The sequence below is a fragment of the Vespula pensylvanica genome, chromosome 1, assembly GCF_014466175.1.
Source record: "Vespula pensylvanica isolate Volc-1 chromosome 1, ASM1446617v1, whole genome shotgun sequence".
Taxonomy (NCBI): domain Eukaryota; kingdom Metazoa; phylum Arthropoda; class Insecta; order Hymenoptera; family Vespidae; genus Vespula; species Vespula pensylvanica.
In genome coordinates, this window is record NC_057685.1 from 17,923,612 (window position 1) to 17,930,449 (window position 6,838).

The window sequence follows — 6,838 nt, forward strand, 5'->3', positions numbered from 1 at the left end:
GAAAAAAGAGATAATGATGATGAAGCTCGAGATATGAAAAAAAGAGAAAAAAGTGAGTGTTTTATATACATATATATATATTATATATATATATAATATATATATAATATATATATAACACAAAAATATTTTTATTACGTACCTGTGTGCCAGCTTTGTTTCTCGAGTTATCAATGAACTCGTGTGTGTTCAAATGATCCATATCGATATTCCTGCATGAAAAAGCATTTATATATATATATATATATATATATATATATATATATATATATATGTATATATATATGTACATATATATATATATGTATATATATATGTACACACATATATATATATATATATACATACATATATATATATATACCGGCTCTGTATAAATAAAAAATTGTTTTGTGTACGCGTCCAAATAAATTAATCTAGATAAATGACAAGATTGAAAAGATTGTCTTTTTATATATATGCGCGTATATATACTTATATGTATATGTGCTTCGTGTCCATATTAACATAGATCAATCTTTCTAAGGTCGGAAACTTTTTCCCATGAAATAAAAAAAAAAAAAATTAAAATGAGATCATGGCAAGTTTTAGTATAATAAAAGGTGAATATAGATCCGTGAAAGTTATCCTTTGTACATGGGACAAGAATAATTAATAATTAATAATAATAGTAATAGTAATAAAAATAATAATAATAATAACAATAATAATAATAACGATCACGTTAAAAGTAATAATATCGTTATAATAATAATCTAATTAATTAATCGGTAATGTAGAGATCTGCCATAAGTATGCGCCATTTGTAAAGAGATAAAACGTCTTTTGAAGTTATTTTAATTTCTGTGAAAAAGCTAGAGAGAAACGAATAAAAAAAAATCGAGAGAGAAAGATTGTATTTGTTATTATTGTAAATCTTAGCTTCTCGGAAAATTTTTTTATTAAATTAAATTAAATTAATTAAATTTCTCTATCTCTTTCTCTCACTCTCTCTCTCTCTCTCTCTCTCTCTCTCTCTCTCTCTCTCTCTGTCTATCTCTTCTCTCTCTGTCTCTCTCTTCTCTCTATCATTCTTTCTCTTTTGGAGATCGTAATACTCACTAAATCAGACATACAGTTCGATCGTTTTCAAATAATTCAATATTATAATGATAGTTAATTTAATAAGAAATCATTACGAATATTGGAAATAGAATCGAATTTAAAATAACTAAATGAAAAATTATATTACTCTCTTTGAAGGATGAAATTATTTTTCTTTGTATTTTTCACTTTTTGATCCTGTGAATCTGATCGATATATATTTTGTGCATATATATATATATATATATATATATATATATACACACACACACACACACACACACACACACCCACACATATACATATATATATACACATATATGTAATTACATATGAATCGACAAATATTTAAAAAAGTTCGATTCGAAAGACTCGATTTTTCCGGCCTTCATCTTCTAATACTTTCGCAGTTTTGATGAAACTCATGCGATTGATAATCAAAGCCGATACGAGTTTAGAATCTCTGCCATATTTTTTCTTTTTTTTCTTTTTTTCTTTTTTTTTTAGATAGACCAAAGACATTTTGAAATGTTTTTTAATATAATATATTTAAATAAGTCGAACATTGATCGTGTCTATGATAATAAAAGTAGCCAAAAATTAGAAACATTATAAAATTTAATTAAGAATTAATTTTTATTTAATATCATTCCAATGTAATTATTAAAAAATTGTTAAATTGTTTGACGATATTTGTATCATAGATTAAGCTACTTTCAATATCAATGGGCCACGATTATTTCTAATCAATAAACTCGATATAACGAATTTCATAAGCCTACAAAAGTAAATAAATAATAATTAGTTGATTGTCGTCGTCGTTTAATCTACTTAAATAAGTTTGAAAGAAAAAAGCTGAAAGATTTTTTTAATGAAAAAAAGAAACACTATTCTTACTTCTGACGTCGTATTGTTGTCACGTGATCGATATCTGCGAGCTGAAAAAAAGAAAAAAAGAAAAAAAAATAGAAACAAATTTTCAATGATAAACGTTCATCCTATATTTTTTTTACGATTTATAAAAGCAAATGAGACAGAAAGAAATTGCACAAATCGAGATTTTGTTATCAATTTTTTTTTTCTTTTTTCTAAGAAAAAGAACCTCATAAATTTGCCATTTATTTTACTGCTTTTTTCTTTTTTTTTTCTTAATCATCATCATCATCATCATCATCATCACCTCTTTCCTTTTATTTCATTTTTATAGATAAATAACAAAAAAAACCCATAATATAATAGAAAGAAAGGACGTAATAAAGACACGAAAAGATGTACGTTTTGTTCCTGACGCATTGACGAAGCCAAATGAAACTTCTCCATTTTTGTAGCCTCTATATGTTTAACATATGTATACAACCGTTCTGATGTGGAGAAAGTTACAAATATTATAAATATATGATACATGTATACATACATATATATATGTGTATGTATATATATATATATATATATATATATATATATATCCTGTATATAAGTTATAAATATTGTGTATCATGTATTTATAACTTATATGTTTATACATGCAAAAATATAGATACCTATATAATCACACGTTTGTCAATTTTATTCCATACCCGTCATTTTTCTAATATTTTTCAATCATTTATGTAGTATTATATGTATATTACGTTAAAATATCTCTTTTCCTTTTTTTTTTTTAATTTTTTCCCTTATTTCGTTTTAAAAAATTAATCTCACGAAATTTAAGAAACAGAATCGATATTTGAAGTATTATAAAATAAATTATAAAAAAGTTTTATGATCATTGAAATATATGTGTGTATATATGTATGTATATATGTATATATATATATATATATATATATATATATATATATATATCACAAAGTGAGTTAAAGGTTTCTAGGTGTGGGTTAAAGTTCCTAGACTCGTAGTATTATAATGTAAAAGAAAAAGTTTCGGAAAAAAGTATGTTAAAAAAGTCGTCTAGAAACTTGTCAACCACCCTGTATAATATAATAAAAAATGAACTTTTTCTTCTTTATACAATATAATATATTGTCACAGTTCGCTTATCTTATGAGTATGCTTTGTATTTTTTTCTTTTTGTTTTCTTTCTCTCTCACTCTCACTCTCATCATCATAACCATCATCATTAGATCCTAAGCTACCTTATATCGCATGATTAATCTCAAAGGTATTCTGCCGGACATACGCAGAATATTCTTGTACGCGTCACACACACAAAATGGTGAAGATTACTTGTTGTATTCTTCGTTCGAATGAATTAAAAAAAAAAAAAGAAGATAATAATGATAATAATAATTATTATTAATAAGATATAAAAATCAAATAAAAATGAACGTATTTTTTTAATACACATTCTGTTATCTAACTTCCAAGGCAAAAACTTACGTTAGATATGAATTATTAGAAAAATGTATTCTGCATTTTCATGTTTGTATTGCTCACACACATATATATGTATAAATATACACGTGAATAAACAAACAGCTTAATTCTCTGATTAGCTTAATCGGTGATTTTTATTGTCACATACATCAGAATGCCTACCGTTAATATTTTGCAGTAGATTAGAAAAATATATGTATATATGTATGTATGTACATACGTATGTATCTCGATATCTAAAGTTTGTTATCTAAAAGGACGATCGAACTATGAATTCTCTATTGGATCAAATACTTTATTTATTCATTTATTCATTTTTTTAAAGAGATATTCGTTACCATTTATTTCATTTTTTTTTTTTATTTTTTGAAAATCATCGATAACTGATAATCCTCTAGCTGATTGGAATTTTACAGAATTATTTTCTTTTTTCTCTTCGATATTCAACGAATTCGTTTAGAAAAAAATTGAATTTTTATCGTTCGAAGTATTAAATAAAAGAAACGGTAGACACTCCGATAAAGATTGATGACATTTAATGATTCTGATGATTCACCATAAAATATAGCGTAGTAGATAAAAACGATGAAAATTATCATTAAAAGATCATTAATCTTTTTGTATCTTTTTTTCTTCTTTCTTTCCTTTCTTTTTCTTTTTATTTTTTTATCCATAAAGCCATCGGCGACTCGTCCATCCGTTGTTTGTCTTTTTCTATATTGATCTTAACTCTATTGTTCTAGTTCGATTACTTACAAATTAACATTTAATAGGAATGCTGTGAAACGTCTTTAACACAAAAACAATCAGAATAGATTATTAAAGATAAATAAAAATAATGATTTTCAATCGATCTTCTCTCAATCACAACCTGATTTCCATTTAATGATTATTAAATATTTTAATATGATATTTTTATGTGTGTGTGATATATATATATATATATATATATATGTATATATTATAAATTTTGGAAAATAAACTAAATTTTACATTAAAAATGTAATATTTAAAATAAATCTAAAAAATATATATATCGTATACAGGGTGGGCCAATAACTTTGATTACCTTGAATATCTCATTACTTTTTATAGATATAGAGAAACTTTTTATTCCAAAAATTGTATGCTACGAAGGAAACCATAATATACTGGTAATATACTTTTTGCAGATTCGTGAAAGACATATAAAGGTCAACCGTGAATTTTTAAATAAAATCATATGTTTTCGATTGCATTGTTCAACACTGCCCGACATTCTCTATAAAAAAGTATTAACCAATATATTGCCGAAACATTATTAATTTAAGAGATTTTTTAATTTAAATATTGTAAAAAAAAAAGCATGAGATGTAACAAAAATATTGTAAGAATATTGTAGTAATAAGTAAACAATAGTAACAAGTAAATTACGAAAGAAAAGTTTTTCAAATTTTCGATCTTTCAGTTTCGTGCATTACTAAAATTTCTATTCTTTATTTTAAACAAAATAAAATTTACATATCTAATTATAATAAAAATAGAAATGATTTCAATATAATCGTCTCTTTATTACGAAAGAAAGAAAGAAAGAAAAATGAAAAAAATTCAATTAAAAAAATTATTAACAAAATCGATTTTATTATACCGATGTTATTGCAATATTTAAATAAATAAAGAATAAATTACGCTTGAAAACGGCGTATTTTTCAAGTCTCTATGACTTTTCGTTCCAAAGATATCGCTATCGAAAGATTTTCATTCATAATTTGTATACTACACCTGTTCGTAGTAATAGTATAGTAGTAGTAACTTGTCCAGCTGAGCTGCGTAAATTCTCGGAATTTATATAGGTCAGTGTATCATTCAGATAATCTGAATGAAATTATATAGACTAATGGGTCAACGTAACTATCTTCCATTTACAAAGGAATATCTTCGAAACTAAAACTCGTAGAGACTTGATTCGAATACCATTTTAAAGGGCATAGTTTACTCTATTTTATAACGTATTGTTAATAATTAATTAACAATTTGTTATAAACAATTTTTATAAATAAATTCTTACGAACGTGATTCATCTTATTTTGCGAAAAGAAAAAAAAAAGATTCTGATTAAGAGTAATACATAAAGTGACATAAATTAATAAATAATTAATAAACAAATTATTTTTTTACCAAAGAAGCAATTTTTGTCTACATCATCAATAACCATGTCATTCATTTACATGGTAATATCGGAAGTAAAAGTCATAGAAATCAGTTACAAATCCGCTAAATAAGTGCAAAGTAAGTGCAAAATAAGAGCAGAGTAAGTGTCAAGTAAGTGCTTAGTAATCATAAATCATAATCATAAATCATTGCTCAGCGCTGAATTAATCATTTTTCAACATATGTAGGTTATTCTTTTTTATAGAGAATATTGAGCTCTTTCGATCAATGCAATCAAAAACATATAATATTATTACAAAAAAAGCACTTGACCTTCATACGTCCTTCATGCGTCCACTTACAAAAAAATTATTTCTGTTACATCGTAGCTATCTCCGTATCATATAACTTTTGTTAGAAAGTTTCTTTATATTTTTAAAAGAAACGCTATTCAAGGTAATCAAAGTGATTACTCCACTCAGTATACATATATATATATATATATATATATGTATATATTTATATATATATATCAAATAATATTAATATACTTATAATAATACAAAATACTTATAATAATAATGATAATAATAATATTAATATTAATAATAATAATAATAATAATAAGTATAAAGGACGATTCGCCGAGGACTTATTTTCATCTTAAAAGAATAAATCGAAGGAACGAATTATAGTAACTAATTTTTTAGCAAGTCTACGCCGTTGGGTTGGTAAATTAAAATTTAAAAAAAAAAAGAGAAAAAAAGAAAAAATATTTGGTCCTAGAACGGCTCGATTTAGGGATATGTTGTATCGTCGAGATTCGCGTTCTTTTGATCTAAGAGCGATCTAATAAAAGTTCGCGATCCTAATCGATGAGAAACGCTCGTTTTCTTATTTTAAAGAATAACTCTTTCTCTGATGAAATTTTTTCGATAAAATCATAAATTACAAGATTACAAGTACAACGAGAAGCATTCAACCAGCAGAGCTTTCTTATACACATATATAAATCAATATATATATATATATGCATATGTTCATAAAAGCATAAATTTATTATATGAGGAAAGTTCAAACACGATGGACCAAAAGCTTCGTCAGAGAAAGGAGCTTTCTTTGAAAAGAAACGTCGCAAAAATATTCGTAGATTTTTTAATTAATTAATAATTATTTAAAATAGTGATTTTTCAAGAAAGAAATGTATAAATATTTGAAAGAATGAATATGATAGATATACGCTTAACGA